Source organism: Branchiostoma belcheri, unplaced genomic scaffold, assembly GCF_001625305.1.
Source record: "Branchiostoma belcheri isolate BF01 breed outbred unplaced genomic scaffold, Haploidv18h27 scaffold3, whole genome shotgun sequence".
Taxonomy (NCBI): domain Eukaryota; kingdom Metazoa; phylum Chordata; class Leptocardii; order Amphioxiformes; family Branchiostomatidae; genus Branchiostoma; species Branchiostoma belcheri.
The window spans coordinates 2,030,120-2,054,774 of NW_017803909.1; the positions used below are offsets into that span (position 1 = coordinate 2,030,120).

General features: G+C 46.4%; 1 pseudogene; it reads left to right on the forward strand.

Annotated features, from left to right (window-relative positions):
- The first annotated feature begins 691 nt into the window (after positions 1–691).
- LOC109473332 lies at positions 692–24,503 on the forward strand (annotated as a pseudogene).
- The last annotated feature ends 152 nt before the right edge of the window (positions 24,504–24,655 follow it).

A 24,655-nucleotide genomic window follows, 5' to 3' on the forward strand; every position in this document is an offset into this window, starting at 1 on the left:
TTTCCTCATGTCCAGGCCAACACTCATGTCCATGTCTATCTCACATGACATAGTTGGGAGTAGCATATTTAGTGACTTGTATTTCACACTAACTGTACGATCAATAAAGGCCAAGGAGCTTTTGTAACGTGAGATGTCGTGCAAGTTTCCATACACGCTAAAAGAACAGCATTGTATATACATTGTATACACTTTTGCCACGCTCTAGTGAGATATCATAAGAACGTTGGCTCAGTGATGCCTATTCCTAGTATGGTGTCATGAATTATTACTGATGTTTTGCTGGTTACCATGGGGGATTCTCTGTGTGTATCTTAATACCTCAGAAATTAAAAAGAACGCCCTATTAAGGAAATTACTTCACATTTGTTCCCGAAACGTTATGAGAGCTCAAAGGATACAATCAACATAAGTTTTACAAATATATTGATGATATATGGTATATAAATTGCAACCTTTGGAAAGTGTACATAAATTTTCATTCTAAACTACATATATCACCTGTTGTCATCTTTGCCATCCCTAATGACGTGCTTTTGGATGAATTTTGAATCTATTGTGAATCATCCAAAGCCAATCAAGAAGCAATCATCTGAGTGGTGAAAAGGACAATAAAGCTATGAAATATTCATGCACGATATTGTTGGCGACTGGCTGGCGGTCCAGGTTGCTCATTGTGCGTGCCATCCCGTACCAGGGAGCACCTTTTCTGTACCGTACGTCGTTTGACGTTGTTGTAGCTGAAGAAAAGGCAGAGAAGAAAAACATCGGGGAAGGCCGTGAGGCCACAGGGATTCAAAACGTGTGGTGAAGATGGGGCGTTTGGAACTCCTCATTCTGATGGGTAAGTTTAAATTGTTAGTGTTTTACTTTTTATTTAGAAAAGTCATTAGGAAATAACGGTCAATGTAAAGGAATGCCAATATTATGCCATTTTCCAACAGGTGAATCCTTCAGTATAGATTTGTAGTATGAAACCGTGGACATGAATGTTTGATTTCACGTTCTGTTACAAAACCAAAACCTGGCGAGGATAGTGGAATGTCAAAACCATCAGTTTAATGTCGATTTTCTGCGTTCCAGTGGTTTGTACCACCATCGTTGTTGTCAGCGGACAATTCAGGCCAGGTGCCGACTCCTGATGGGTCGGGAGATCCCAGCCCGTCTCAGCCGCCTGACGGCACCAACACCTGCCGGGACCACCCTGACATCTGCCGCTACCGACAGGAACTCAAGGCTTGGCAGGACCGACAAGTAGACAACGGGACAGGGATCTGCCCACGGGACCAATCGCTCTCTACACCTATGGTAATTTCTCTTACATTTATTACAAAGTACATGTACTACAGTACTAGTCCTGGGTTTTCGTGCATCGTTTCAAAAATCTATTTGAAGTTTAAAAAAACGTTAACGTTGTTTTGTCTTAATGTTTTAACAGCGATTTTGTGCCGGACTTGGCGGGTGTGTTGTTGGCGAAGACTGCCAACACTGGACCGGTCTGAAATGCCTACCGAACACCGTGTTCTGTCGCGCCGCCAACATGTGCCTACCGACCAGCATTGCGAGCTCCTGCAACAACGGCACCATAGTGTGTTCGGAGGAAGAGGTACCACTTGTTTCTAGATCATGCTTTCTAAGAAGGTAGAGTGGGGGACAAAGTAGAGTGAGCGAGCGAGCAAGAAAGAAAGAAATAGAAGTAAGAGAGAGAGAGAGAGAGAGCGTGCGATACAATTATAATGCCGTGTCAAGGACTGTGACACAGTCTTCCCGTGAAACTAGCTACATCCTTTGGATATATTTCGTAAATGTTTCTACATTTCGTTATTTTGACAATGCTTATTGTATTATTTTTATTATAATATTGTATTACCATCTCCATATTTTGATGTAAATGTGAAAACCTGAAAATCTGTACATCAAACATAAAAGACCTAGTTGTGTTCGATTCATACATTATAAACAGTCAGAATAGCCAACGAGGAAAGATACTTACAACCCAAATTATGTAATCAACTCCAATCAATAAGATATCGCAACGTGGAATCATAAATCACATTTAAGCATGCAAATATGAAGCTGTTGTTAAAGCAACACACAGCCACAGCAGGACACAAAATGTTGATCTCTAACTTCCGTCATTAAAAGGATAGCTACTTTGCACACGCTGCAAGCAACTTAAACCCTGACCAAGCCGACTGCATTGCTTGTGGATGGTCAGGATGTCGGAAGACACTCGGTACTCTCCGCTGTCGTCAAGATGAGATTGGTAAGTATGATATTCCCTGCTGTTTATATTAGTTGACTTTTCTGTCAGAATTTGAGCCTCCCCCCAAGTCACCTAAAAGGCATCCGTTTGTTGTCATAGCTGTGGTAAAGAACTTACATATGTACATATTTTGAGTGATCCATATCAATATTAAATAAAAACTTAATACACAACATATCAAAAATTACCATCAAAATAGATAGGTTTACTTTGCTGTATGCTTCGTGTTTTAGAAAATCAAATCTCATGCAAGTATTTGAGAATTATTGAATCAGAATTTGAGTTTAAACTTATTAGGTGACACATGAACTGGGTGGACTTGATGCAGGAACTGTTAGTTATGAATACCGATTGAGTATCTATTTTGTAACTGATGATACTTTATTTTATATCTTCAGCCTATTGTCCGACATTACGGCGGTGCATTCTGGCAAATGACTCGTGTGAAGGCTTCATCTCTTTGGGCGCCACTCCAGAGCCACCAACAGAACTACCGACGGATGAACCACTGGAGGAAGAACTACCGACGGAAGAACAACGAGGGGAAGAGCCTATGGATGGAAGAACCACGAGGGGAAGAACTATGGACGGATGAACCACGTGGGGAAGAACGTCGGACGGAAGGACCACCGATGGAAGGACCGCGGACGGAAGCACCATGGATGGAAGGACCGCGGACGGAAGGACCACCGATGGAAGAACCGCGGACGGAAGGACCACCGATGGAAGGACCTCGGACGGAAGGACCACCGATGGAAGGACCTCGGACGGAAGAACCACCGACGGAAGAACCGCGGACGGAAGGACCACGGATGGAAGGACCGCGGACGGAAGGACCACGGATGGAAGGCGGTCGGACGGAAGGACCACCGATGGAAGGACCTCGGACGGAAGGACCACCGATGGAAGGACCGCGGACAGAAGCACCACGGATGGAAGGCGGTCGGACGGAAGGACCACCGATGGAAGGCGGTCGGACGGAAGGACCACCGATGGAAGAACCGCGGACGGAAGGACCACCGATGGAAGAACCACAGACGGAAGAACCACAGACGGAAGAACCGCGGACGGAAGGACCACGGATGGAAGGACCGCGGACGGAAGAACCACCGATGGAAGGACAGCGGACGGAAGGACCACGTGGAGAAGAACGGCAGACGGAAGAACCACCGATGGAAGAACGGCGGACGGAAGGACCACGTGGAGAAGAACGGCGGACGGAAGGACCACGTGGAGAAGAACGGCGGACAGAAGAACCACCGATGGAAGAACGGCGGACGGAAGGACCACGTGGAGAAGAACGGCGGACGGAAGGACCACGTGGAGAAGAATCGCAGACGGAAGAACCACCGATGGAAGAACGGCGGACGGAAGTACCACGTGGAGAAGAACGGCGGACGGAAGGACCACCGATGGAAGGACCGCGGACGGAAGGACCACTGATGGAAAGACCGCGGACGGAAGGACCACGATGGGAAGAACCGCGGACGGAAGAACCACATGACAACTGCACAATGGTAAACCTTTTTCATCAGACTACTACATCTTGGAATGTTTTAAAAAATCAGCATGTTCTGATAACCTAAATACTCTTGGTGATATTAATCGGATACAGCTTTAAGCCTCTTCTTTTCCAACCTAAAATGCCATACTAGTATCTTACTAGCAATCTTTTCTTTGAAGTTCCCGAGCTTGATAGTCTTTCACAACTGTATCTTAATATGGATGGATCCTAAAGTAAATATAGCTTCATGATGGATTGCGTATACAATACTCCACAAGAAATTACTAGTATTTGGACATCGTGGGACCCTCTGCAGGACCTTCAACTGACAATGTAACGGGGAACATCAGTATATCGACCACAACCTTCAACACGTGGCAAACGACAATTTCACCTCTTCACGCGACACGCATCTTCACATAACCCGGATATGCATGGAGCGGCGTCTCTGAAAACCATACTGCGAGCAAGCCCCTGTGATAACACTGTTTAAGAAGTAAAGAGCCACTGGAGCCTTGTGTGTTTTTTTTTTTTTTATAGTTGTGTTGACTACACTACCACTTTGGTATAGCGGCGCGCGCGATTGCTTGGCGTACTTTGTACCAAACATCACACACGTACACGACATCACTGACACACTGAGCCTAAAACAGTCTCCACATACGCATACACATCTAGACAGTACTTAGTGTGTACAGAGTAGAATGTTGTGACACTCATCTAACATGCATGAGCGGTCACGTCCTTGTATCAGGTGTTCTGTGCCGAGCGTGGAAGGTGCGTGCCGAGGGACGGCAGTTGCCACGGCGACGGGAAGGGTGTGACTTGTTTACCTGGGCAGGTGAGCTATGGATGAAACATCTTGTATTGTTGTAATGTCATCATTGGATAATTTGTGACGCAAATGGTTACTTCTAGGCAACTGCTTGCGTCTTTGCGCATTTTGTTTTCATGCTTTAGAGGCCATAATCATTAATAATTCAAAACCCTCATCACAAATTTAAAATGGCATAGCCTTGGAAATGATTCTATCCTGACAATGTCTGCATGACTTATATATTTATATATTATATATGACTTTATAATGAAATATAAAAACCTGTCAAGATCTATCGGTTTCTTGCAACAGCCAGACTAGAACATACCACTGGAAGCACAACAACAAACGTAATTTCAGATACACAAAACACAAGTTTATATTTTGTTATCTACTCACCTATCTAGTGCCCTATCTTTCTGTACGATAGAAGCACACTTTATTTTGTGACACATTCTGTATGGAGACAGAGACATGTGTGTCAGTGGATGCAAGGCCAAAGTTGCACTCTGCCAGAAAGATGAAGCAAACTAATGGGTAGATGTCTTGGCTCAGAGATGATTCTTTGATTCAATTTCAAATTCAGGCGTTCAATTTGGAGGCAGGAAAGTGCGTTTGGGCGGGAAAGAAGGGAGGAGTAACCTGCGGTAACGGCGAGGTAAGTAAAAAGATGCAATCAAACAATAACTTTACTTTTTCATCTGTTGTGGCCTAATCTTAAATTCCTGTGTAGTTCGATGACAACAAGGGAGCTTTCGTGGCATTTATTTTCTACAACTTTTGTATCCATGTGGCCTTTCAGATCTTCAATGCGGCATTTGGGACGTGTGTGTCAGCGACACTTTTGGACAACACGGAGACATATACCTGCGAGGTTGGCGAGGTAAGAATGATTTGGCGTACAAATGACTGCGCTTTTCGTCTTTCTTGCTGTCGAGAACGTAGAATAGTTTATGACAAAGCATAGCAGATTTCTTTCTATTCTCGTTAATCTGACTCCATGTGTACTGTCCCAGGTCTTCAGTGCGGACGTGGGAAGCTGTGTGCCCGATCGTGCATTCCTGCCTGACGACACATGGACCGCTTCCTGTGGGCCTGGACAGGTACAAGAAAACAGCAGGACAAATGATCCATTTTGTTTTATTTGTTTTTGTTTTATTTTATTTTAGTGTCGTGCATTTCTGTTAACATTGTGCGTTCCCTGTTTACAATCCAGGCCTTCAATCTGGAAGTAGAAAGGTGCGTGCCAGCAACCCCTCCAGCTCAGGACAACATCGGGGCAATTTCTTGCCCACAAGGGCAGGTAGGAGGAAACAAACGTTTTATAGATTTGATACAATTTGTTTTATTTGTTTTTGTTTTATTTCATTTTAGCGTCGAGATGATATGTGTATTTCTGTTAACATTGTGCGTTTCCTTTTAACAATCCAGGCCTTCAATCTGGAAGTAGAGAGGTGCGTGCCAGCAACCCCTCTAGCTCAGGACAACATCGGGGCAATTTCTTGCCCACAAGGGCAGGTAGGAGGAAACAAACGTTTTATAGATTTGATACAATTTTTAGTGCTTCCTCTGCAATTTTGAGCTAGACAGCCTGTTCATTTCTTTCCGTTTTTCCTCTCCCAGAGTTTCTGCTTGCAGACTGGTCGGTGTGTCCCTGACGACTGTACTACCGCCACCGCCAACAAGAACAGTGCAGTTATCTGCAGTGAGAATGAGGTACATGCTAGCCATCACACGTAGTAAATGTAATAGATAGTATTGATAGACTGGAATGACCTTCCCTCGCCAAACCTAACTGAGTTGAAAGATCTTCTCCTTGAAACGCTTTGAGCCGTACATAAAAAGTTGGAAATGATATTGACGATTGACTTGTCAAACGATTCAGATCTCCACAACTTATCTCAAGTTTTTGGTCTGTCGTATGCGTAGATATTCTTCATGCCAGAAAACCGGTGCGTGCGTCTCATGCCTACAGCCAGCACCAACGACGACAAAATCACCTGTCGTGAGAATGAGGTATCACACAATTGTAGCAATTAATAAAGTGCACGTGGAATAAATGGTTGTGACAGAGCCGCTTTGGCTGTTGAAAAATTGTTGCTACTCTTTGTTTGTACCAATGAAAGGCACTTTCTACTTTGCCTGAGGGATCGGACATTGATATGAATCATATTGAATTGTACAGAAAACACCAATTAGAGTAGATTTAGATAAAATACCGGGAAATTATTGAATTTTTGAAGTCATGTATCTCTAATACTATGAATGAAAACTAACAGCCAAGTTGTTTTGGTCTCTCCTAGGTTTTCGACATGCAGGGAGGCCGATGCACACCTATTCCTGGCAAGTTGACTGCTGCAAGCAAGGAGGCAACGGTTACTTGCAGTAAAAATGAGGTATTTCATACTGGTAACATACACTCCGTGACACACATTCACATAAATAAACACGTATATGTACACCTGCGCGCGCACAAGCACATATATCATATGGTTTCTTGTTTTTTGTATATGGTAGCTGCCCTTGGTACTGATTCTGTTCGTATTGTAACATGCAGGCGCGCGTGCAGTCATTCAAGCACATATAACGATAGTCATTGTCGTGTATTAATGGTATCTGTCCTTGGTGCTGAATCTATTCTGCTCATCTTCCAACATACAGAAACACAAGCACTCAAGCACATATAACTGTAGAGCGTGTTTTTGTTGTGTGTATATGGTATCTGGCCTTGGTACTGATTATAGTCTGATCGCCTGTTACTAGTAACATACACGCGCGCGCGTGCAGAGGCACTCAACCACACATAACAATAGGAGCTGTTGTTTTGTGTTTATGGTATCTGTCCTTGGTGCTGATTCTAGTCTGTTCGTCTTCTATTCTAACACACAGACGCGCGTGTGCACAAGCACTCAAGGCAGCACATATAACAATAGGAGCTGTTGTTGTGTGTATATGGTATCTGTCCTTGGTGCTGATTCTAGTCTGTTCATCTTCTAACATACAGCCACGCGCGTGCACAAGCACTCAAGCACATATAACAATAGGAATTGTTGTTGTGTACATATGGTATCTGTCCTTGGTACTGATTATGGTCTGTTCGTCTTACATCAGTTCTTCAGTTTGGCCAGCGGAGGATGCGTTCCGCGGGATCCTGTGATGTCCAGTGGGCATGTCCCGTGTGAAGTTGGAGAGGTACTGCTTAGCTACTAAACATAGGACAGCACAATCTGTGAACACATCCAATAATATCTGGCATGCACGTACAATACTGTACTCTGTTAATCATGTTCAGTACATCAGGTTGTTTACCCAAATTCAAAACATTAATACAAATCATCAAGACACCGCACTTAACTTCCAAACACTTCCTTCCTGTTAACCTTGCTCCCAGGCATGATGCTTGTTTGTACAGAATATGACCCGTAAAAGGGAGTTTGAAGCGAGAGTTTCCCCAGAGACAGCAATGGTCATTTTGTCTTTCCTTCCGCCTTACTATCGCCGTGCAGGTGTATTGCCTGTCTGCCGGCCGCTGCATGCCCGCTAGTGGTGACTGTAGTGCAGGCGGACGTCGCCCGACCGCTGAAGCCAAGCCTCCACGCGGTCGAGACGACGAGGCCGAACCGTTTGTCTGTAGTGGGAAGGAGGTATGGCCTTGTCGACGTTTTCTTAAGAGTGACGGCTTGTGAATATAGAAAAATATGCATGTTATCCCCAGTTGTAAGTGAATGGCTTCCCTGACAGTAAAGGCTTGTGCTTACTGAATGAATGCAGTAATTCCGGAACCTTCTTTTTATAGCATCTCCTCTCGGTTATTTCTACTTTCCATCCTTTGTTTCACGACTGGACTTCGAACTGATTCTTAACACTTACAACCTTCAACATAATAGGAATACAACAGAAGAGTGTGTGAACAAATTACACCATTGCACATTATGCAGTCTTCTCAGAGCCCATCTTGACTTTGTTATTTCAGAAATACCTACTTGAATCGCACGCCACCCACCTGTATTTTCGCTATTGCTTTGAAGCGTCATTTGTGCTATTCCAATTTGTTTTCAACATGTCCGCCAGGTATTTTGTCTATCTGCCGGTGGCTGCGTGTCCAAGACATTTTGTCTGAAGGAAAGACAGCCCGACCCGCAAACAGCCTGTGGGAACAATGAGGTGCATGAAGTGTGACGCACTGCTGTGTACCGGCGCAGATGTTCCACTAGCTGTAGTTTTCACTGCTTCCCCAAGCACACCTTACTGCTTAGCGTTAAAAATATACACAGTACAACCTGTATGCTGAGCATAGCGCAAAAGATAGGGGGATATAGCTGTATTCTCACAAGCCCAAAGTACATGTTTCAAGAGCACACCGCACATTGCATATACAGCGCCGCTATGACCAACAGAAGCTACAAGTAAGCACGCAGTGGGAATCACGTGCCCACTTGTAGGATAAAAAGTAGTGGAAACTTATGGAAATGTTTCCTCGCAATGGCACGATTTTTGCAGGCGTTCTGTTTGTCCACCGGTTCTTGCGTGAGGAATTGCTCAGACAGCCGGAAAGACCCACGGACAGAGGAAAGCCCTGGAGACTATGCAGAGGTTAGCGTGACTCCAACAGAAGGCGGAAGACCAGGAAACAAGGGCCCCGGGAAAAACGGCCCAAACGCCAAACCAGGAGGCGAAGAAAATGAAGAAAAAATCGAATGTGGTCGCCGTGAGGTACAGTACAGACTGGAACAGTACAGGACGTTCTGCAACTGAGTCTGTGTTCGTCCGTGTGCAGTGTTCGTCCGTGTGCAGTGTTTGTCCGTGTGCAGTGTTCGTCCGTGTGCAGTGTTTGTCCGTGTTCCATGCGTCCATCCATCCATCCATCCATTCATCAATCAATCTATCCATCCATCCATCCATCCATCCATCCATCCATCCATCCATCTACTGTTCTATCCAATAATCTACCCATCTTCCCGAGAAAAGTTCTTCCTTATCTTAAAGCTTCATGTCCATCTGTATCCACAACAACATGTATAACAACATCTGGTTTGTCTTCTATCACCATCTACAGCGCTGATTAATCCCGTTAATGTATCTTTCTCCGCCATTCCGAAAATTCTCTCGTTCCAAAAGCATGTGCTCTGTGGTCTCTCTGTGTCTTGCCTGACAAATGTAATGCTTGTGACCAGTAGCTCCTCCTGGCATCAAAGTACATGTATGGTTTGTAACAGTACCTCTACGCATGTGGTTCTGCACGCTTTTGTTTTCGTTTAACGTATATAAGCCTGATGATTTCATGGCCCCACAGGTTCAAGTGCACGTGCCTGATGATGGTGACTGCAAGTCGCTGTGTGCTGCACAGGGTGAGTATCATTGTACAATAGTTCATATTGTGTAATCATCATTTGTTAGGTTCCAGTTTTCCGTGATCTGTTAATCTCACAAACTTATTTTCCTGTAGGCGACGAGGATGGACCCCTGGGGATTATAAAGAAGGAAGGTGACGGCATGTTCAGCCTGCAGCTGTGCTACACCAACAAGACCGCCCGGCAGCCAACTCCAGAGACCGGTGCACGCGATGCCGCCGGACACGGGATTGAGAGCCGTCAGCTGAAGGACCTGTTCAAGGTGTGCCACCCAACAGGTAAGGCGACCATCTTATCTACAGCACTAGCTACAAACAATGTGGAAAGGTCGTTGTGTGCTTTCCCTGACTTCAATGTTCAAAACACTATCTCGTCTTCTTCTGACATTAACTTTTTGCAAGTAGGTTTTGCCACCCCAAAAAGATCAAAACGGAGTCGGCCCTGTACCAGTTGACATTCACTATTCTCACTGCATTATGCTTATGTTTTCATTCTCCTTCAACTACGCGTCTTTCATTTCCCTTGACAAACTCCAATTATAACGTTTAGAGTACGTCGAAGACGCTGCTATGACTAAAAAGTATCATTTCGTTATCTAAATTATCTGACATCATAACAGTCTGTGGTCTTTCTACAAGTAACTCATTAAAACTCACCGTCTGCTGTTTCCCACAGGATCTGACGCCACCCCTCCGCCGTCGAAGCAGTGCCTAGCGGAGCCCCCTGTCCTGGTCTTCAGGTATGACACCTCCTATGCACTGTCTGCCGCCAAGGATCGAGCCGCCAAGGTCATCACTAAGGTAGGAACAAAACAGTTACAATGTTTGTGGTGTGGCTGATATCTTGTAATATAGTTGTGAATGTACACCCATAGCTGTATATGATATCTTGTAATATAGTTGTGAATGTACACCCATAGATAAACATATATTTATACAACTTATATAATTTCTATGCCCTTGAATTGATAGAACACATTCTCTTCCCAAAGTGCATAACTAATGTCCTTTTCTCGATCTAATAGATGAATGGAAACGCTCCCTGGAAGGACCTAAGGATCAGCGGGGCCAGGCTGTCCTTGAATCAGTACATCGGTTTCCAGCCGTCCTCCACCACGCGTGGCACGGTGGGGATCGACATCAGCGTACAGAGCGGAGATCGGCTCGGGGAACACCGCCGTTTCACATTCAAGGTGCAGTTCAGATCTCCATTTTTAAAGTTACACTTTCGTTCTTAAAATTGTTCACATGAGACCCAACTACATCCATTTTTAATTGCCAATGAAGTTCTCAACCCAGCAAGAAATTACAGGTCAATAGTATCATGATAAATAAGATCTAATACCTGTCAGCCACTGATCCCTCCCCCCAATAGAAAATCCCACTGACAAAGGTATGAGATCTCCTGACTCTAGACTAGTTTTTAAGATTGTTGATCTAGAAACACCGTTTTTATCTTGTTTGTCATCGATCATTTATTTGTACTCAGACCAGACTACTGTCTTGAAAATGATGTTGTGTCAACAATAGCATTCGTCTAAAATCAATTTGAAATCAGGGGAAATCATTCCATTGTGATGGCTGTTCCTCGGTGAATGACTGAGTCTTGTAACCTTCCGTAGGTCATTGACAATGGAGTGAACGACCCCCCAGTCATCACGGTGCAGAGAGAGTACGTGGCGCCGTCCGTACCGCACGACCTGGCGGGGTGGGACGGGTTCGAGGTGGCCCACATGATGCGGCGCTTCGTCACCGACGAGGAGCAGGAGGACGTCGGAGCGGCAGTGGTTCTCAACGAACTTCCTTCGAGCGAGATAGGTAATGGCACTCATCTTCCAGTTTTGTGACAGAAATAATCATTTGCAGGTTAATTTTTGTGATGGTAGATTGCATAGAGTGACATAATTGAAACCCACATTTTGGGAGATAATTTTTCTAACTTCATTAGAACTTTCTAACTTCATGTCTTCATTAGTCTAGCTTTTAACTCAAATTGACACTACTACTACTCGTACTACTGTCAGTCAGTCAGTCAGTCTCAAAAGACTATGACTTAACACGATGGCTTAGTTCCAAATCTTACAAATCAAATTGTCTACAGGAGTCTGGAAAGTGTCCTATTCAGGCGCCCCTGACCGGTTTGAGGAGCTCGTGCCTCCCACTCGTGTCCCCCGTGACGCCTCGCCAAGAGTGGAGCGACTGGCATTGCTGAGGCCCAGTGCCAGGTGTGTGTTTACAGAGCTAGGGTACATAATAGGGCCAGAAACTTTCATCTCAGGTATAATTTACAGCAATTCTGTAGCAACCACTTTCTATTCTACACACGGCTTACTTGCAGAGGTATACTTACTTATCTGACTTCTCTTTAACGTTAGTGACTGTCACACACGTCATGGCATTCATTTTCACTAACAAAAGGAATCAGATACAAAATAACAGTTTCTCTGAGCTAGTGTCATGTGCCTTAAAGTGTTTCTAGATCTACACATTTGAGTATTTACTGTCTAGGGCGAGTTGGGCAGACCGGGCTCTATGTTAGCTGTAGTAGAACTAATAAAACTTTATACTTCATGTGGTTCTGACCGCACATTTTGTGCTCCCACTAGGGTGAAATATGTTCCAAGTGCCGCCAATGGTCACTGGAGTTTCATCCAGGCGAGACAGAAGACTGGACTGACCATTCGAGCCTGGGACGCTACAACTTTCGACGGAGAACAAGTCATCACTTATAATCCCACATGTCCTGCCTCGGAGGTGAGTTGTCGAGACTTTTCTAACATGGTCCAAAAACAATGAGCAGTGACAGTGCGGCTGGAAGAATGGCCAGAGAACCGGCAACATTTTAAACATGACATGTACTCCCTCAGTTTCCGAACGTAGCAGATGGTCGTGTTATCTCCATCAAAGTGCCTTACATCAGATATTTCACTTCAGAGTAAACTCGATACGATATATAATTATGTAGCTTAGCTTAAATCGTCTTCTTTTTATCTCATTACCACAATTTCCCCATACAGGTAAGATGAATTCTCCATGAACACTGAACCATGTTTGTCTTGACAGGCGTGCGGTGGGTCGAACTCCATCTCTCGGGCAAAAGTCCAGGTGATCATAGAGCGTCTGGGGTGTGACGGCAGGGGCGGGTCCGGGGCGACCGAGGACAGCTGCGGCGTGTGTGGTGGAGACGGAACAAGCTGCCAGGACTGCAATGGCGACGTCGATGGAAGTAAGTCTTTAAAACACGATAACAACACCGACTTAGGTCTCGGTCACATGTCGTCGTGCGAATATCGTACGATCTCAAACTAAGAGTGTTCTTGGATAAGTCCTGCATGTATCCTGTAAAATCCAGGCTATCCTGTTAAGGAAAACCGTGCATGTGTGAGAACATGGTCTTTTCCGACGATAACTAACATCCAACAGATTATGGAGTGTTTTGACGCAGCGCTAACTGGTTGTGTTACACGTAGGTGCGGTGTACAACAAGTGCGGCCAATGCACAGGCGGAAATACAGGGAAGGACATATCGTTTGGTCTGGACTGTGCCGAGAAGTGTGGCCTGTTTGAGACTAACGAACTCCTCGGCAAATGCCTGCCCATGTGAGTGATCTGAACATCTTTACTAGGAAATATTCAATTTGTTCACTGTTGTGTAAGTGTTGTTGTTAACTGTTCTTTTTTTCTTTTGTTCAAAGGGGAACTAGAGTGGCAGCGGACTGCGCCGGCGCCTTTGGTCTGGTTAACAGGGCTTTTGAGAATGAGTAAGCACAGGTTATATTTTATACTTCCAGACTCGCATCACAGTTTATTCTCGAGCTAATTCACGAGACGAGGAATCGCTCAGATACACCTCTAAGATCAAATACAATGTATTCTAACGTAGTACCTTTGATAGAGGACTATTGCAAGCATGCGAACTTTATATTGCTGCGGTTGAACTGAATATAACCTTTGCCGTTTCCCTTAAAAGAAAATACATTTACTGTAGCGTTTACAGCGTTGGCTGATGATATTTTACGGCTTTCTGATAGAAATGAGCAATTGAATAGATTCGTTGAAATCTCTCACTTGTTGTAAGCCGATTGAGAACACTTATGTGTATATGTACAGGTGTGGCCACTGTGTCGGTGGCAGTACGAGGAAAGCTGCTGACTTCGGCAAGAACGAGTGCGGTAGCTGTGACGAAACACTGGACTGTGTCGACTGTGCAGGAGTCGTGGGTGGAGGGAAACAAGAGGACGGCTGTGGAGAGTGCCTAGATCCATCTGATCCCAACTTTAACAAAGGTTAATGCGTTTGCCGTACTGTCGACTCCTCCCTCACTCACAAACACGCGCGCGCACACACATACACAATGTCAATGTTGTCACTTATTTTGCAATTTATAATGTTACAGTGACTGTTTTTGCTATATTTGTTATAATCTCTACTACTTCGCTACAGGATGCATTTCGCTGTCGGGTGTGACGCCGAGGATCCTGAAGGCCGGTGCCCAGACGACCGTGACCGTGTCTGGATCGGGGTTACAGCGCCTTGTTAACGCCAAGTGCACAATAACATCGGTCGGCAAGGGAACAAAGGTAAGCCATTCACACTCCTTCCAACCATCACAAGTACAGAGGATCGGACCAAACACACCCTCCATGAATTTAAGCGTTAACAAATGCAACGTTTTGCTCACGGTTCCCATTTCTCTGTACAGGGGGAGTTGGACGATGTTCGCCTCAGTCAGAAAAACTGGAGGGACCAGACCTTTGAGCTGAGGTTCCAGGCCCCCCGATCTGCGGGTGAATTCGACCTGAGCTGTGATCTGAGTGGACGTGACGGCACGCTGGTGACCAAAGCGTTGGACCGAGACAACCGCATCATCATCCTTCCCAGCGAGGGGATTCAGATCACAAGTGTCCAGCCTGACAACACCGAGATAGGTACGTACATTTTCTTCTTCTACTCAGCAATGTTTTGTGCTTCTGATGAATTGTTCGAGACTAATATAGGCATCCTCGGGTACTTTCCAGGTGGAGCGGCGCCAAGGACGGTCACTGTCACCGGTCAAGGGCTCGTTGACACAGGTGACGCATGGTGCTACGCCAGACATAAACGGACAACCATCCAAGTGCCTGCCCAAATCATCAGCGCAACAGAGGTATGCGTGCTTTATATGAAGAATACATTCCACTGCCCATTCCACTTGACGGCGCTCTCGCCGCGCTTTCTTTGCGACCTGAAATTGGCCTGAGCGTTGTTTGGAATATAAATTACTGTTTAGACCATTGTGCGCCCTCACGGCGCTCTCTCTGCGCTCATTGTTGGATCGCCATGGCGCTCTTAGCGAGCTCTCTGTGCGCTCCCATGGCGACTTGAGCGATCTCTAGGCGCTCCTTAGCAGAGACAGCGCGGTGAGATCGCCGCCCTAGTGGAATTGGGGCCTTACTGTAATTTACCATCGCTGGTGGTTTCTTCAGATTTGGACCGTTCAAATCTTCATGGTTCTAGTTTTCTTTGTTGTCTAGGCGACGTGCAGTTTGCCGCCTTCCGAGAAGTCGGTTCGCGTCAAGATCGGAGTCACCTGGAAAACTGGGACAGCAAAGGGAGAGGCACCGAAGACTACAGCGGCGCGTGGTTCGAGTACAGGGCCGCGGCTCCGCGACTTGACTTCGCTCGATTCTCAGACAACCTCGCCTCTGTGGCAGTGGTGTTTGACAAGGCCATAGAGGGTCCGAGAGAATGCCGTGGACTGTTCGATCGGGCATCAGTCGAGAAGTTCGGCTCAGCAAAGTGCAGAATTGTCAACGGGAACACCATCGTCGCCATCCTCGGGAAGGAAGCCACCTTGCGTCCAGGTGACCGAATCACCCTCAAGGAGGACGCAATCACCGTGCGGATGTCAGAAGCGGGCGCGGCGGCGGCAGGCTCTGTGGAGGTCCTGGCACCTCAAACAGCGGTGGGTTCAACCTTAAGCTTGCTTAACAGATGAATGTGTGCTTTACCTGAACAACGAAATGATGCGTTTCATTTTCCCTTTCTTTTCGCGGGCTAAACATGCAGTCCTAACAAAGTGTTTTTCCCTATGACTTGTTGTGACTAGTCTATTCCACGTGTGGAGCTGATAGCTCGGCCGCCCAAAGTGGACGCCTGTACCTGTCTGAAGTTGGAGGCGCGGTCCAGGAACACCGGTGGCAGGGCCGTCACTCACAGGTGGACAGTAGGTACGTACGGGAATCTAGAACATTGAGGGATACACAGTGTACTCTTATCACATTCACGGGAAAACGCAGAGTTTGATGGTGGTTGTGTGTCACCAGTTTGAAGATAAAAAATGCCTCTCCCCTCATTTCCTCACATGTAGCTACATAAGATGTAGGAATATTGTAGTATGTAATTGTAAGATATCGATCGTTAAAAAGATTTCTTCTTGTCCCACAGAAGTCGACGATGCGTCGGTGGACATGACTGACCTAGAAGCCCGCCTCAGTGGCACGACTGACGACAGGCTACGACTGTGTAATGATCAGGTACGTCACCAAACATCGATCCGACATTTCAAACAAGATTATTGTGTTGTATTGCATCCTCATAAATAACATGTCAAGTTGGTTCAGAATAACTGTTTCAACTGCGAAAGAGTTAACAGTTATCTGATGTCCTCCACAGGGTCTTTTAGAACAAGACAAACGGTACACTTTCTGTGTGTCCGTGACGAACTTCCTGTCCTCGGAGAGTGAAACGTCCTGCGACACGATCGAGACCCTGGCGGAGGTCCAGCCCTTCAAGGCAAAGATCGCGGGCAGCCGCCGCCAAAAGACAACCGCGGACCGCCGGCTCCGACTTCAGGCGAACGTGATGACACCACCCGACAGCTGCGACCAGGACGTGGACAGCGTTACCAACAACTTGGTATGATTTCAACACTGTTCATTTGTTGTCTGATTGGATTGAATATTCTTTAGTCTGTTAACGTGTGACAACCTCTCCCTGTTGTGAGTCGAAACTGTACCATCGCCTTTTCAAGAGGGCCGATCATTCTAGGGGCGGGATTTAGGCTATGTGCCTCTCCCTTGTGGTACGCAGCATACCCATGGAGTTTGCTAATGATAGTGACGCTTGAAATTGATGAAAGACAATACCTGAATTACACATATTACGCGCTTTTGCCTAACAGAACTTCCGATGGGAGTTAGTAGGAAGCACCGACTTTAACCTGGACGACTTTACCGGCACCGTCGCGTCCATCACGGGAGGGATGAAGGGAGGCAAGACCTACTCCGTGCGTTTCATCGGTAAGTTTAATGTCACTTCAATGTTGTATCTGTCCGCTAGGATTTATTGTCAGGGAAAGTGTATGCGCAGCTAATTTTCGTCCGCGTGGTCCTCTTTCACATCCATGCTAACGCGACAGACATTAAGGCAATTTCCGACTGAAAACTTCGCTGGGAAGCATCCACTTTCACACAGTGAATGGAAAGTAGTAGTTTCGACGCTTGAAAAGTGCCGACTTATTCATGCATGTTTGTTTCCACAGCCTACAGCGACACGTACTCCTCTGAAGACACCGTGAAAATAGCGGTCCGGAGCAGGGACCTACAGCCGGCTATCGCCGGCAAGACCATCACCATAGGCAGTCATCAGAACGTCACTTTGGACGGATCCGGATCCCGGGACCCAGACAACGCAGAGGGGGAGGGAATCTTCACGTATGTGGATAATCCGTGATACTTGGAATATATATATGTTGCATAGATGCATCTCTTTTGACAGGGAACATTTACTGCTGACCCTATGAAAATTAATGTCTTCTCTATCGCTCCCCAGGTGGACTTGTCAGGAGAAGGACACGGACCTGCCATGCTGGGTGGAGGTTGGCGGCGAACCCACCCCTCTCCCGCTCTCTGATCAGGCGACAACAAATGTCCAGGGCTCCATGCTGAACCCTAACACTTGGTAAGTTCTAATAATGATGTATAAAATAACATAACGATGTCTTGTAAATGTAGATTAGTTTCTAACAAGTCCTTAGAAATATATTGAACAATTCCTTTATCGCCGTGGCAGGTTTTTCCAATAAATATGACTATGTGTTGAGGTCATCGCTAGATCTTGTCTGAGATGATATTTCACTGTTAACAAATTACAGTCTGTTTTCAAGTTTTTCAAAAGATGAAATACCACAAGCCGTGTGCTAAATCATACACGTATTTCCCGTTATGTTCAGGTACACGTTTACCCTAACCATGCGTAAGGGGAACCGGTCAGCCAGCACTTCGGTGGAGCTGTTCGTTTCACCGAACGAAGTACCACAGGTGGAGGTGGACCCTATCCCCGAGAAGGTCAACCCGGACAAGAGGGTGGTCATCCAGTTCAGACTGACCACTACCTTGCCGGACACAATTGTCACACTGGAGTGCTTGGATCAGGAAGGTACAAAATTCTAGTTGCCTGACGCTCTATGCAGTATGATTATGCTGCAACATTTCTTCTATTGACTATTCGTATTTTTACGTCAACGTATGACGTCTGCTCTCGCCTCGAATTGTAACAGGATACGGTTACGTTGACTTGGAGCAAGTTACCGCCAACGGACTGACGAGCAGGACCTACCGGAAACCTGCGGCTGGGCAGCCGGTGAATGTGGTGATCCTCCCGGACAGCCTGGCCCCCAACACCCGGTACACCTTCCGCGCCACCGCAGCCCACCAAGGCGGGGAGGCATACGCCGACGTTGACGTCGTGACCAACGCTCCGCCAAGCCCGGGCTCGTTTCAGGTACGATCTACAAAATCTAGGCATACTAGAAGCTTACAAAAGGAAATAAAGTGCCGTATTGTTTGTTACTGGGTGAAAATTTCGTCGATTTCTCACCAATGACGCCCGGACATAATTTACTGTACATGAACATATCAATACGATTCCAAGGTTACTACAGAATACTAACGCACAGTCTTCTTATCTTCTCCTCAGGTCGAACCAATGGTTGGAACGGCAGTGGTGGACACCTTCACCCTCTCAGCGGAGGGCTGGACAGACGATGAAGACTTCGCATTAGAGTACCGGTTCAGTTACATCGGGCCAGACGGAAGGACCCTGCTGCTGAGGGAACGGGCCGAGGACAGCCAGTTAGAGGCCACGCTTCCAGCAGGTTTGACCGTGTAAACAATGGATGAGCCTTTCTCTACGGTTATGAGTCCTGGGGTGGTTAGGGAAAGTGATTGATAGCTCATTAAAAATTAATGCCACTCTCCATTGTACGTTATCATTTCATTGCATATGTCTATCGCTTATTATTAGCCTGTGGCCATGAAGCTACAAGAAATGCACGATCATGTCTAGTAAAAGAATGCTTCATGAATGTAGACTGATCCACTTCAATTTTATATATTTTATATTAGTGAATTAGAATTTAAATCCGTTGAGTTTGCGTCTGTACCAGCAACTCAAATGGACGACTGCACTTCTGCCATTGAGCAACACCGCTGAGCCTTAAGCCATACTGTAGCCTGACCAAACTTGATATGATATTCCAGGCACCGGAGACAATAACACGTTGACGCTGGTAGTGCAGGTGTTTGACGGAAGGCGAGCATCTACTAAGCTGACCGTGGACGTCACTGTCAACCCTCTTGCCGAAATCACCAGCGACACAGTGGACAACGTGAAGCGTGACTTCGAGGAGAACATCAGGATAGGTCAGTCCTCCCATTTCGCCACCCCGCCTCAAATGTATCACTTTCATTCCCTTTCTAAGAATTTATTTTAATCCTCTATCTCTTCTATATCAAGGATAAAAAGACAACGTTCTGTGATTAGTACAGTTTCTCATATCTCCTTTCTCTATATACATACGTTTTAGTCTAGACATAATGATTAACGTGCAAAGTTATATGCTGTTTTTTGTGTTGTTGAAGGTGATTTTGACAAGGCGATATCTATGGCGATTTCCATGGTGACAACTGGTGGCAATCTCTCCGCGGCTCTGCAAGATTCTATCAACGAGCTGAAGGATCAAGTCACCAACGAGATTACGGAAAAGGAACCTCAGGACGAAGAGTAAGTTGTGGACATTCTAGTCATTCGAATTGGTAACAAATCTTAACAGAGCTCATTTAAAATCCTCTCAAAGTATATTTTATGGTGTCTGCAATCATCCTTTATGAAGTGTCTATGCGGAATTGTTAGGTTTTTCACGACAACATTTTCTTTATCCCCGCAGGGAAGTAGACAACGCACTGAGAAGTCTTGCCGGGACCCATCAGGGCGGCGACGACATGAGGGAGGAGACCCGTGAGAAGGTCAAGGCCTTCGTCAATGATCTTGTGGACAGGTTCTTCCGCGTGAGTGACGAATTGTCAGAGAACAACAACGCCAGTGACAGCGGCCAGGCCCCGAGGAGGAGGAAACGTAATGTTGGAACCAACTCCGTGACTACTCCTATGACGACTGACCAGGTAAGTACGATTTGTAAACGGATCAAACTTATATTATATCTTTCAGCTGTTAGCTCACATGTTTTTTCTAATGGAAATGCTATTTACAGCATTAAGGCATTTATATCTTTATGTGTGTGTGTATGTGTGTGTGTGTGTGTGTGTGTGTGCGCGTGCGTGTGTGTGTGCGTGTGTATGTATGTGCGTTTGTTTGTTTGTTTGTTTGTTATAACACTCCTGATCAGCCTGGTGTTATGTGCCTCAGGTTTCCGACATGCTTCTAGTCTTCGACGCCATGTTGGCCTCCATCGACGAGAGCAGTCCGGACGCAGTCACAACCAAGCTCGACTTCCGCTCCACCGTCGAGCTGGGTATGGTCGGGATGTGTCGGGGGCAGTCTTACGGCGGCTCGGCCTCCGTGGCGATGTCGGGTAACGTCGTGGTGCGGACCGACCTGACGCTGTTTGATGACATCGCTGACCGGCAGCTGCTGGCGTCGTGCGACGGATGCAGTGATGACATCACCGGAACTGCTAAGGTAACATTCCAACATCGTCCGTTGCCATAATCACTTTCTTTAAACAATTGGATGTCCATTAACGGAGTTTCTAATACCAACACTTCAAGTCCGCATGGTGGTAGGCATTCCCTCTATTACACAGGTTCAGACTCTCCCAGTATCTTGTGTCAACAGATGAGACGATTGTTTAGCTCCTCTGTGTATTTGACTGCACGACGCATGCTTTCAAGTTTGGTTCTAGCGGAGCTCGACCAAAGTAAGTAAGTAGGGTATCTAACTGCTGTTGGTTGTTTCGCCTAATCGGCTTCTTCTCCATTCCTCTCAGATCCGTCTTGGCGAAGACGTGGCCTGGGCCTACGAACAGTGGCAGTGCGTCCCGGAATCGTCCACTATCTGCTACGGGGCATGCATCGGGTCAGCACAGATCAAGTTTGACCCCCTGACTGACCCATTGAGTACTGACGTGATCAGGTGTGTTTCATTACTTCTGCAGTACTTTATCCAACCGGTATTGAGTTGAATTAGAGAGACTTTGACAGAATTGTTTAGTGAGTGTTTAGAATATTATGGTCAGTAGCACAGGTAGACATCGCCTGCTGTTCAGTTTTCTAATTCAGGTTGTAGTAGTACAATCACCATCTATATTAGTTTCATCTGTGGATTCCAAAATTTTTTTGGTAACTGATGAAATATATGCATGTTTCAGGAGTGACCTGGTGTTGATGGACCTGGTCAGTCCCCTATCGGACCTGCGGACCCGTCTGGCCGGACTGCGTGACCCGCTGGTACTGGACATCCCGGCCACTGGGGCCATGCCTGACGGCACCTACACTCTAGAGGTCAGAACTTTTACATGGTGGAGAATACTCCCCTGTCTTGTCTCCTTCATGTACATGGTGCCTTCCTTGGGCCCTTGTCTAAAGCATGCCAGACGATCTACAGCTTCGGTCAGTCGCCCTCTGCATGTCTGGCTGTACAGTGCCTCTCGTGGCTGGTACAGCTGATTCTGGCCCGGCAGGCTCTACCGCAGAATCTGCAACAGTGCTCCTGGATGGTGTCCTTTTCCTCTGTGGGTCTCTTACGTCTGTTCCTTGCGTCCGCTTTCTTGCGTTCTCTAGACCTGGCGACTTTGAACAGTTTCATCCCCGTTTGTATCGCTGCTCTCCACTTACTTCTATCCCTTGCTACCTTTCCCAAGACTCCATGGAAAAGTCTTGGAGGGTGGCTTTGAGAGTGGCACGAGAGTGCAGATAATAATGATTCTATTGTACATGTATATCCTTCCATGTAACGTTCCGTGTGTTTGGTTCTTGTCAGTGCCGGCGCTGGTCGGGGAATGAGTGGACCACCACCGGCTGCAGCACCAACCTGGTGCCGCGGGATGTGGGCGGAGTGCCCTACGTCACCTGCAGCTGTACCCACATGGGAGGTTACTATGCGTGAGTTCCCTTCAGTAACTTCTTATCAGTCATACCACCAAGTAATCTAATTGATGCTCAGCAAATTCAGTTGAAGGCCATGTCAAGTTTCCATACCCACATGGTTTGTATCGTAGGTTGATGACAGATCCACTACTTAGGTTAGATGTTTCAGTCTGTATCTCTCCATAATTTTCTGTCTACACCAGGATCATAATTCACATGTATGTAAACACCTTCTGGTTCTCGTCCTTCTACCCAGGCTGTTCGAGGGTGAGTACGTGGCGCCAACCACCCCGGCCCCGGTCACTCCGGCCCCGGAGAAGAACGCGATCGAGTTCACGTTCGTGCAGAACTGTAGCGTGGTGACCAGCGGGGACCAGGCCGGCTTCCTTGCCTCCTTCCACGGCTTCATAGCAGAGAAGATGAGGGTGTCTACCTCTCGCGTCAGGAACCTGGCGATCTTAGACGGTACGATAAACTACAGAACTGTCCTTCTTGTGCTAAAAGTAGATACTGAGCAGCACCCCTCAGTCGGAGTAAAGTGCTCAGGGGGAATGAGCACCTCTGGGGCCGGATTACTGTTTCCTTGGACTTGGAAGGTTGAGAAATTTCCGTAATGTCTTGTGGAAGCCCAGTCTCTTTAAAACTGTCTGAGGGAAACAGGGATATCTATAATGGTCTTAATGAAATGGTAGAACCTTGTAAGAATTTGGGTTGGCGTGTCGCGATTGGTGCGGAGTACGCACCAAATGAATCAAACATTACGGTGTGTATGAAGACCATGCTTTGTCATGGTTGACTCCCCTTCCCCAACGCCAACTCGTAATAACATTACATGCCATTCCCTATGTTCCTCAGTTGTCGGCGTGGGCTGCATCTGCTCCTACGACCTACTGGAGACCACCGATCCTAGCGAGACCATCAACTTCTACGCGGTGGACACCATCGCCGAGCCGATGTGGAAGGGCTACCTGGGCGCCACCTCACCTAACGGGACCCCGCTGGACATCTACAGGTCGTCCCTACTGCAGGACGGGGGCATGGTCAATCCAGGTACGGACTTCCCGTCGTCATCCTGGCTCTATTGCATTGTTTCTCTCTTTGTTGATATTATTCTTCTCACTGGGCATTAGCTTGTACACGATGTTAGGCCTTTTCAAGAGGATAAACGTAGCATAATACCAGTACTCACTGCTCTCTGTACTCATTGCCATTGTCATTTATTAGTCTAAGTAGTAAGAGCATTTTTAGTTGAAAAAGGACACCAAAATTCAAAATGAATATCGAGTATTATGTATACAATGCACATGATGACTTTTAATTTTTGGCATGTTTAAATGTGAGCTTTTTATTTACATTTATGGCCTCAAGCGGCCTCCCTGGTGATCTGGATATGATATATATTTACAGCGAAGACAGCTCCCATCCAGAAGCCGGCCACCCCAGGTGAGATCGTGGCGGGGCTGGTGTGTGGAGTGTTCCTGTTCCTCATCATGCTCGGCCTGTCCTTCTGCTTCGCGCGGGCAGTGGCTGGCAATCCCAGCAGCAAGGTGGACGTGACTCCGCCCCCTCCCCACCAGGCACGGCCCGCCGAGAGGCATTTGTAGCCGGAGGGTCCTCCCAGCCATCCGGGAGGATGGAGACCTACCCAAGGAACCTGGTAAGATTCCAACTCTCTAACCGTCAGGGTGTCTTACAAATATCCTCCACTTTGGTAGTTTACTTTTGATGTGTTTAAGACGTTTATATTGGGCTTTCGTTTTAGTAATGGTGGTAAGTGGTAAATGCCTGACAAATTGATGACTACCTGGCCAATTCGATACTGTCTTTGCAGCCACCAAAATATTTTCTTGGGGATTAGAAGTTTACTTCAGTGACTCTCCATTTGTGAATTGAAAGTACATTACATTACACTATACATACAACCATGTTTGCCATTCTTTAGTTAATATTAAATCGATTCCTTTGTGTTTCCAACAGGAGAAATCCGGCTTCCATGTGTAAGAGACACAGGACCACAGGACCTTCGCCATCCCAGAACGACTTGCATGTTTGTCACCAGAGTGACAAGATGAATCTTTGTTTGCATGTTACGTATATACGAATACCATGGATGATACTTTAAAGGCATCCAGTGCAGTTTTTAGGGCCTTTTCAAAGTCAATATTCTAGTCACATATCTACATACTAAGTTGAAACAACACTGTCCCAATGTATATCGACATTCATGGAGAAAAAATTCCCAAAATTCTGACGAAAAACGATTAATGGAAGGACCTGGATTGATTTTTAGGGTACCACCCAGAAAATAAAGGACTAACCTTGGGGCTCGTTTCTGCAGTTTTAAATGCCCAAA